General features: G+C 41.3%; 2 pseudogenes; both read right to left on the bottom strand.

Annotated features, from left to right (window-relative positions):
• Positions 1-542: 542 nt before the first annotated feature.
• On the bottom strand, positions 543-1,434 carry LOC125367094 (annotated as a pseudogene).
• Positions 1,435-2,684: 1,250 nt separating this feature from the next.
• Positions 2,685-3,445, bottom strand: LOC125367095 (annotated as a pseudogene).
• Positions 3,446-10,463: the final 7,018 nt, after the last annotated feature.

Below are 10,463 nucleotides of genomic sequence, written 5' to 3'. Positions count from 1 at the left end.
AACCACCAAAGGCCACCACTTGCTCTGGAGTTTAAAGTGGTCATGCTGGCTTCTTGCTTAGTGCAGAACTCCCAGTCAGCCCGGGCTCCTGCTTGGTGCAGATGGCGGCCCTCAGCAGCACAGCTCTGCACATCCACTTGCAGGCTGGGCAGTGGAACAATGGGCTATAGGCAAGCCAGAGGAGAGCAAGGCAAAGAGGGTCCCATAAAAGACTCAGTGAACTCCGGGGGGAGAGCCTTCAATGTGCAATCCTGTATTTGCTGTTTCAGTGGAACTGGGTGTAACTGGAGACATGCGAAGATGTAACAGACCATTCCTCTGCAGCAGGCTTCCAGAAAGTTCTCCTTGAAGCAGGGAGACACAGTAAGGTCTTGGCATCATTAGCTACCACCGAGATCAGCTTGGTGAAGGCACCAGTGGTCATGCAGGAAGGCTCCACCCACAGATCCTTCTGTGGTCTCAGGACATGTGTTGTTCTGCCATTTTAACACCATGCCAGCGCAGGGTGGACTCCGGATGTGTACTCACTGTCTTGCCCATCTTCATGAGGAGCCCTTCCACTCTGAGAAAACCAGTAAGGTTTCTCCAGTTCCACCAAGCAGGAGGCATACCACAGTTGCACTGGACAGGACCACATCGAACAAGAGTACAGACAATCCAGCTGTGACAACTTTAGCAAAGAAAATCCAGGCTGCACACTGCCTTGGGGCCAGAGGCTTTTCAATTTCACTGTGGTGAGCATGAGAAAAAATCTTAAGATTCCACTGGCACAGCAGCTGCCATGGAATCTGTGGAAGGACAGGAACAGGAAGCCCAGGACACTGGAGAGGTCACCTGTGGGATGAGATGCAACTGTCAGGTGTGCCACACTGAATATGTAGTTTCCGTACTGCTGGTCAATGTCACTAATTGTGCTGGGCTTCGGGGATTTACAAAGTAGTTTATAAGATCCTACATAGAATATGTGAATTACAGCCCAGAAATATCTATCTGGATTACACTGGGTGTCATTAAAGGGAAGGCAGCCCACAGCAGCCAGGAGGAAGAGGACACTACAAGTCTTTGCGGGAGAGGTTTTCTCTTCCCAAAAACACTTCTAGTACCCACAAACAATAACTTCATCTACACTGTGCAAAGTGAGAAGCACAGGAACAGCCAATCTGGACAAGGCTCTGGACCCAGCAGAGATTATCCCCACAAACACCATGGAAGTGGGAAGCCACGTGGAAATATTAGATTTTGAACAGCAGGTGATCTCCACCCAGCTCAGTTTCCATGACACATGTAGCAAAAATGCACCAACAAATGTCTGCTACCATTGGAATAAGGTAGGGTAGGTAAATTTTAGGACAGAAAGGACATACCTGTTCTAGAGACAAAAAGCAAGTAGCAGATACAAAAGGTGAGGCCAACCAGGGTCCTCCTCCTGCCCATCTGTCAGCTTGCCCTCCACAGCTGGAGATGCTTGGCCTGCTCATCTCCGAAGTCCCAGGCCACCTCTGAGCTCTGTTTGTACACATCTGTTTTCTTAAAAAAGTAGGAGTAGCACACAATACTAGCCCAACTACACTCATATCATATGTATTAATGTTCCATTGGCCATACTGGTAACACAGCAAAAAACAGAAGGAAAACTGAGTCAGTCACAAATTGAAAATAAATTATATGAGAGTGGAAGTGTATCTCCTCACATGGGGTTTTGTTAAGAGAAAAATGAAATTTAAATAAGTTTCACAGACTGTCATATTCATGTAATTAATACTTAGTTATATGTTTGACTTTCACAATAATTAAAGAATGGAAAAGAGAGAAATGGCTTCTATCTTGTGGCTTTCTTTTGAAAATGGATCAAGAATCTCTAAGAGCCAGAGTCAAGGAGTAGGTAACATTGATACTTGATATACAAAACCGAACAGCATATTCTATATCCATATGAGATAAAGGATTAGTACAATCTTTATGTCAGGCCCATTATGGTGTTTGGGCCTGCCAGGTGTGTCCCTTTCAGTTATCTCTGTTGCTAACTTATCTGTCTTCTATCTTCATAATAAAATGACCCTAACTGGAAACTAATGGGGTGAGTCATTAGATTCTTTAATAAATAAATATTTTATAGTAAAAACTGGAAACATAAATCATGCTATTTGGGTTGCATAAATGAGCACTTGATAAATGGTGAGTAAAACACAAAGATTTGTGAGAGGTTCACTTTTACTTACTAAAGCAAATCTGTTTTGGTATAATTTTGTCATAAATTAACCTGATAATCTTATCAGAGATGTTAATATAAGAAGATATTGAAATACACTAATAATTCTGGGTTTTGACAGTTGGAGTTTTCACAGTGCTGTTGACTTTTCTCGTAGATAGTCCACACGGTTGGTGTGAAGTGCGGGAGTATGATCCCCTACAAGACAGTGTATTTTTTTAAAATTGTTTTTAGTGTTGGAAAATAATAGTACTTTTATTTGAGTAAGCATTCTGGGGTAAAACGTGTGTTGAATATAATTTCTTGCTATGTTTCCTAACTTGTGATTATTTAAATTTTTTCTCATCAAGAGAGTTAAATAGCACTCAAACCAAAAGTCCAATGAATCAAACTTCTCCTTTCTCCCACTTTTACATGCTCCATTCCAAACATCATTTCCCTGCAAAATTTTTACTTAGTGTCTCAAAAATCAATTCTATGAAAGTTTTCTGAAAGGCTCAGCAATTTCTTTTAGTCTCTGAATGATTACAGTATTCTGTAAAGCTGCTTCTCCAAGGGTGAGTGTCTCATCTAGCAATCTGAGGAAAGGAAGAGCCAGAGAAAAAGGAGGGCTTCTTTGAGGTGCTTGGTACTTTTCAATGAAGTCTTTGATGTGGATTATCCTATGAGAAATATTAAATTTCTGGACAATTCTTTTCCCATTGGCTAACCAGATCTGTACATTAGTAATGGGTTCCAAGTTGTTCAGTGAAACAGCACATAAAGTATTTTTACTTTCAACTTCAATAATCTTTGCTTTTGAAACAAGTTTTGGTGTAGCACTTCCTAGTCTATGACCCTGTCCTGAGAAGGGTTGGAACACAGGCTTTGTCAATATACAACTTTGTCTTCAACTTTCACATCCACCTCCTCTTTATCAAAAAGACCCTGTGATTCTGCAGGTAATTCACCCTTCTTGATGGAGTTCAGGAATTGTTGACTTGCACCATCCGAGTAAGTTCTAAAGTCACCGTTGACAGTGAACCCATTTTTCCACAATTTTATATGTATATCTCCCTCTTTCTTCTGTTCAGTTGGAGACAAGTATTTGGTACCAATTTTCTGAGCTTCTTCAAAAAGGCTGTCAACTAAGTGTTCACAATTCATTTTCTGGTTATCACTAAGAGTGTGGTTGTCAGATCCTGTGTCACAAACCCATTCTTCTTTTATACTTTCAAGATTGTCTACTTCTTTCATTCTATGTGTTTCCCCGGGCGCGTGCTCAGTTAGCTCAGCACTCCCTGGCACTTTCGCGACTGCAGGGCATGCACACCAAAGTGCCACCACCCTAGGCCACTGCCACCCTGACACTCTTGACACTCCTGACACTCCTCTCGGTTTCAATTCCCTCTCGGTCTCCTCCAGGCACTGAGGAGGAGCTAGCGCCAGGGGTGGGGCGGGGAGCTCAAGAGGAAAATTTTATTTGGGCTAGCAGTTTAAAGATTTTAGTCCTTGGTTTCTTGGTACTGTTGTTTTGGCCTGGTCGGAATATGTCAAGGGGACGGTTTTGTTAGTCCATGGCATCCAGAAAGAGAGAAAGAAGGAAAGAAAAGAAAAGAAAGAAAGAAAAAAGAAAGAAAGAAAGAAAGAAAGAAAGGGAGAGAGGGAGGGACGGTGGGAAGAAAGAAAGAAAGAAAGAAAGAAAGAAAGAAAGAAAGAAAAAAAGGAAGGAAGGAAGAAAGAAAGAGAGGGTCTCAATATCCCCTTCAAGGGAATTCCACATAACCCACATTTCTTCCACTAGGCTTCGCTTCCTAAAGGTCTCACCACTTCTCAATAGTGCCGTAGACTTAGGACCTAGTCAAGGGTCCTGAGGGTGGGGCTTCTTAAGGTCAAAAATAGAGCTGTGAGCTATTCTTTGCAACTACAGAATATTGCCCCATATTGCCAAATCAGCCACATATTGCCAAATCAGCCATTTTGTTAATCTATTGTATCCTAAATTTTAGTCACTGGAATTTGTACAAAATATGTACATGTATTGCATCAAAAGTCTTACTTTCAAAAATATGTACCCTACTGAACAGTAAACACTCAATAAATATTTATTAAATATAAATGCTAAATACCAGAGTATGCACTGACATAGCTGATAATACAAAGAGCCTAGGAATTTTCAAGCCTGACTTGATGGTCTCTAAAAGTTGAAGGGCATCAACTTACTTGCAGTATTGATGTCTGCACAATGTCATAAAGCATCTTAGACTGTTTTCTTAACAGAAATCAGTGTTGTTGTTGTTTTTTCAAAAAAACAAAGCCAGGGTTGGTATTTCACATCCTTCTCTGTGTTTAACTAGGCCCAACTACCAAGTATTTGTGTATTTCGGGAGATAAAAATCTTTCATGCAAAATGAAAGTGTTTAATAAAATAGAGAGATAAATGGTAATAAAGGGTAGCATAGATTTCTGGATCAAGACATAGCACTGAAAGAAGCTTCTCCCATGTGATTCTGGACATTACAGTAGAGTCAACAAAGGACAGGCTCTTTTCTGAAGAGAGAAAGAGAAAAGGTATTTGAAATGACAGAAATGATAGGACACCTGAGAAGCACAAAGAAACAGGAAATCTAATCAGAAGTAAGTAAGATCTCTAATGCTAGCTCTCGAACAATGAATGGAATCTGAAAAGAGAACCACAAAGAAGGCCAGGCAGCACAACTGACTGACAGGGCTAGCCACAGGACATGCTTGAATTTCTCACAAGCCTTAAACTCACTGTGGAGACCTCATGTGGCAGTGACGCCTCCTCCAGTGACTGGCCAGCACTGGAGAAGAAATTCATTTTGTTGCTTTCCATATCTCAGAGATATCTACATGGGTACCATCATAAGAGAAGATCTATTTGAGATTAAGTTACTCTAGGAAAGAAAACATGGGAAAAATTGCATGTCAAGAAATCTGAGGGTGTTCACCTATGGTGTTTAGATAGGACATAGTCATAGAAGAAAGAGGGTCAGGGTTGGGAATATGGCCTAGTGGCAAGAGTGCTTGCCTCATATACATGAAGCCCTGGGTTTGATTCCCCATTGCCACGTATATAGAAAATAGCTAGAAATGGCGCTGTGGCTCAAGTGTTACAGTGCTTGGCTTGAGCAAAACAGAAGCTACAGATAGTGCTCAGGCCATGAGTACAAAGCCCAGGACTAGCAAAAGAAGAAGAAGAAGAAGAAGAAGAAGAAGAAGAAGAAGAAGAAGAAGAAGAAGAAGAAGAAGCAGCTCAGGGGGCAGTACCCAGGCCCTAAGTTCAGGAATCAAAGAAGAAGAAAGAGGGTCAGACATTAAACATTCAGAAGTTTGGGCGATGGCGAATTCCTACTGTGATAACTAAGGGAATCGATGGTGCCACTGTGTGTGGTGAGAATATGCCCAATTGCCAGTGAATTATTACAGAGACTGAGAGCACAGGCTGCTGAGTATAGTTTGCTGCAGCATGGACTAAGAACTCTGTACTCCTGGATCACACACACACACACACACACACACACACACACACACACACTTCTATTTTTCCTATGCTCATCAATTCTTCAAGATTTTGAATGCTCTAGGGACCACGACTACGGGTAGTGGTGGATTCCCTCAGGTATTATTTATATATATATATACATATATATATATATATATATATATATATATATATTTATTTCCACACCTACATGCTTGGTTGTTGGCAGCTTTGAAGGCACACAAATGAAGGGATCTTGTACAAGAGGGAATCTGTGGTGCCCTTAGGCTGCAAAGCACATTGACATTAGCAACAGCTCTGGGTATGCAAGGAAGAGAAGCAGCTAAATCAAATGCAGACGAGAATCTGATAACTGTCCCTTGAACAGCCTGTCCTTTAGCCTACAAACAACACAGACCTGAATAGGGTTGTTGCTCTTATGAATTTTTTTTTGCCTCTCTGAGTGGTATAGGAACTGAATCCCTAAGAGGTGTCCTCCAAGTAAAACAAAAAGAGATGTCCTCAGCAAATGCGCTAATTGCTACCTAGAAGCACAATAAATATGAATAACAGTCAATATGACTCCTCTAAGAGCCTTCAGCTCTTCAAACACACTAGAATGGTTGAAATGCTGGACCAAAATTTGAAGTCTACTTTTTGGGGTTTGATTTCATTTTGGTGATATTGTGGTTTGAACTTTGCACTTGGTTGGAAGTTATCTGCCACTTGGAAGATGCTCTGCCACTTATCTCCTACCTCCATATCTCAAAGTCTAGTTTTAGAAAGCATCAATGACGTTGGATAGGACTGCAATTCAAGACCTGGAGGAAAATATTTCTAAACATTGAATGAAAAATTTCACCAGGAGTCTGAGATTCAGAATTTAAAAAAAATAAAAAATAGGAATGATAGAATGAAATTTTTCAATAAATCAAGTAAAAATACACAGTGGAACATGTCATCAACAGACTAGATCAAACACATGTAAGAATATGAATGAGTGAAGACAAAATTGAAAAACAGATAGATTCCAATGACAGGAACAAAGTAAGTGGACCACAACTTTCAAAATCACAGTGATATGGCCATGGAATCAAATCTAACAGTCTATCAGGTAGAAAAGGAAAGTGAAGTGAAAATGAAAAGCGAAGAAAGTATGTTCAATGATGTTATAGCAGAAAATTCCACAAATATAAGGAATGTCATACAGGAAGTATTTAGAATCCAAATTGAAATGATTAGAAAAGAACTTCCCTGTATCACATTGCAGTCAGTGAACAGTAGAACAGGAAGGAATACTGATGCGTGCAAGAAAAATAAATTGCCATCTTACTTAGAATGGTAAATAGTATGATATTTACATCAGCCTCTAATCAGAGTCACAAAAGCCAGAGTTTATAATAAAGTATTTCAAGCTCAGAAAGTGTATATCTGACACTCAATATTTCTGTATTCAGGAAAGTTATACCTTAAAATTGGTGGAAAAAATAAAGACTTTCCGACATATGTATGAAACAAGGGAATTTGTGATCATTAAAGACACTTAAAGAATTCTACACATAGATGAAAATGAGAGTCATCAACGTGAGAGCTCAGGGAAAAAAATGTTTCATATGACGAATGGAAAAGTGAGTAAGAATAAATGAATAAAACATGTTCAATTTATAAACCAGCAAATTCCTAACATCAATAGGGTGAAAAAAAAGAGAAACACTCAAATCAATCAGGGGAAAATACAATGAAATTATTAAAACCAGAAAAACCTTTCAAATTAAAATGAAAATCATTTTAACTATTCACTGGCTACAAGTGAAAAGTGGAAACATGGAAAGTGAAAGGATTGATAGTAATGTTCTAATTTTGATTTGACTTTGGGAACAAAGCAATTAGGAATAGTTATACCTAACTCTAACAAATTCCACCTCTAGAAAAGAAGTAGTCAGAAGAGGTAAAGAATGTGACATATATTAATAAAGGAACAAAGCCTCAAGAAGATATAATAGTGACAAATTCATATGCATCTAACTATAGTAGATCTAATTTTATGAAGCAACCATTATTGTATGTAAAGACATAGATATGTTTCAAAGACAATAATTATGGGTTACTTTAATTCCCAATTCCTATCAACAGATGAATCTTCTAGAAAAAAAAGTAACAAAGAAACATTACAGCCAGGTACCCACGTGGTTCATGCCTGTAATCCTACCTATTAAGGAGGCTGAGATCTCAGAATCACAGTTAAAAGCCAGCCTGGGCAGGCAAGTCTGTGAGACAATTATCTCCAATTAGTCACCAGAAAACCAGAAGTGTTGCTGGTGGCTCAAAGTGGTAGAGTGCTAGCCTTGAGCTGAAGAGCTCAGGGACAGCATGCAGGCCAAGAGTTCAGTCTCCACGACCGACCAAAAAAATCATTAGAATTAAACTTCCCCACTAATCAAATGGACTTAAAAATATCTAAAGCATAACCTTCCAACAGATTTGGAATATACATTCTTCCTAGCAAGTGATCAGGCTTTTTCCAAAATATATCACATTTTAGGCCATAAAGCAAAACTTAACAAATTTTAGAAAATTAAAATGACATGTTTTAATTCACCAGATTAAAAAAAAATCAATTATATATCAAGTGCATGCAGAATCAATACAAATAGTATAGAAGTTGAATACTAAACTTTAATTTTCAGTAGTTCCCTGAAGAAATAAGAGAAGAAATTTAAAATTTTCTAGAATCAAATGAAAATAAAAACACAAGAAATTTGTACTTGCAGGATACAGTAAAGGGAGTCCTAAAATTGCTATGAATGCATGCATTAAATATGTCATAAAATCTAAAATAAATAATTATAGACTTTCAGATCTTAGAAAAATAAGATCAAGAGAGAAAGATGGCGCCGACAGAATAGGGAGGCACCCTGACTCGCTCCAACTGAATAGCGAGCTGGGAACTCCAACACCCAACACCCCATCAAGAACCCAGAAAAACCAGCAGCCAGAAGCAGTGGAGAAACGCAGGAAAACAAAAAGGAACAAAAAAGAAGAACCGAAAACCTACATGGAGCCAGAGAATCTCCGGGGCACCCTCCCCCCACCAGCCGACCCTGGCCCAAACAGGGCCAGGCTGGGAAAGGGGAACATGGCGATCGGCAGACAGGCTGCCAGGAGTGCAGAATTCATATAACGGGAGACCCCACGGACACAAGGCAGGGTGCGGACCAAGACACACACCAGCAGCAACGAGAAGTTCGGGTCCACACCTGGTTCAGACAAGGGAACCCAGCGCGGCAGAAAGAGGGAACCTGGGAAGCCACCACGACACTTCGCCAACCCCTGAAGGGCCAATGGCTTTGCGGGACACACACACAAAGCAGCAACTGTGAGTGACCCCATTATCCCCTCCCCCAATGGGAGACCAGCTATCAGAGACCCAAGCCCGACAAAGAAGCTAGATCTCCCTCCCTCCCCCTCCCCACCCTGAGGGAACAAAGAACCTCCAAATTAGGCGGGGGGCCCCCATCAGGTGCTGGGAAGTCAGTTTAGCAGGGAAAGGGCGGAGCAGCCCCAAAGCCCCACAGGTTCCTGAACTGGCAGAACCGGCCCAACCCTTCCCAACAGGGTCCGGGGGACGGCCAGCAGTACAGCCCCACCCGAGGCGCCTGGACCTAGCAGACTCTTACAACTAAAATCACAGGCGCTGGTGGGCAATACCAGCCCAGCAGGGTCACCTGAGCCTGATCACGTCCCCCTCTCGCAGCGGAGGCGAGGTCTGAGGGTGCCAAGCCACACTTGGACAGTCGATCCCACTGGACCACACACATACCGCCCCCCCAACGGACTCACAGGAGGGCGCAAGCACAACCCAACAACCTGGGGCTCGCTCTGGGCGGCATATCCCGCTAAAGTGCCTGTTGTAGTGGACACACAGCACACAGGAGGGCAGGGCCCCCGGCGACAGCACCCGCTCTGGTACGCGTACACTGCACTGGTGGGCAGGGCCACAGAGACAGCACCTGCTGTCGTAGACACGCCTACACAGAAGGGAGGGAAGATCTACACAGACCTCCAGATGCGCAAATCACAAAGAAACATAACTCAGTTCATCAAAGGGCAAGCCAACTCGCCAGCTCCAAAAAGCAGCACGACTGAAGAGGAGATGGAGACTAAAAAAAGCAAATGAGGCCATGTTAACAGGAATGATCGAAAGAGTCAGAAATGAAATCAGAAAACAATTTCAGGAGTTTAGAGTGGAAATCTGGAAGGACACCCAGGAAGCCATGAAAGAAATGGAAGCAAAAATGGATACAATGCAAGCCTCAATTAAAGAAATGGAAGCAAAAATGGATACAATGCAAGCCGCCTTTAAAGAAAATCTCCACATCCTGAGAATTGAAATGCATGAAAAAATAGATTTAAAAATACAACTCTTTAGAGGAAGAAATTTCCATGATCAGAGCTGATATGACAACCATAAATAGCTCTCTGACATCCATAAACTCAGCAATTGAAACCATAACACAAAGAGTGGACCATATAGAATCCAGAATCTCTCGCCTGGATGATGAAGCAGCTGACAACAACCAGAAAATGACCACACTCCAAGAAAAGGTGAAGCTTCAGGGAAGACTAATCCAGGAATTAATGGACAAAGACAAGAGATATAATCTGCGCATAACTGGAATAGAAGAAGGAGCCGAATACCAGAACAGAGGGCTTAATCATGTTCTCAATAAAGTTATTGCAGAAAACTTCCCCAATCTCACAGGGGACCCC

This window comes from Perognathus longimembris, chromosome 18 (genome assembly GCF_023159225.1).
Source record: "Perognathus longimembris pacificus isolate PPM17 chromosome 18, ASM2315922v1, whole genome shotgun sequence".
Classification (NCBI taxonomy): domain Eukaryota; kingdom Metazoa; phylum Chordata; class Mammalia; order Rodentia; family Heteromyidae; genus Perognathus; species Perognathus longimembris.
Note: the sequence above shows the minus strand (reverse complement) of the source record. Positions and strands in the feature narration are given on the sequence as shown.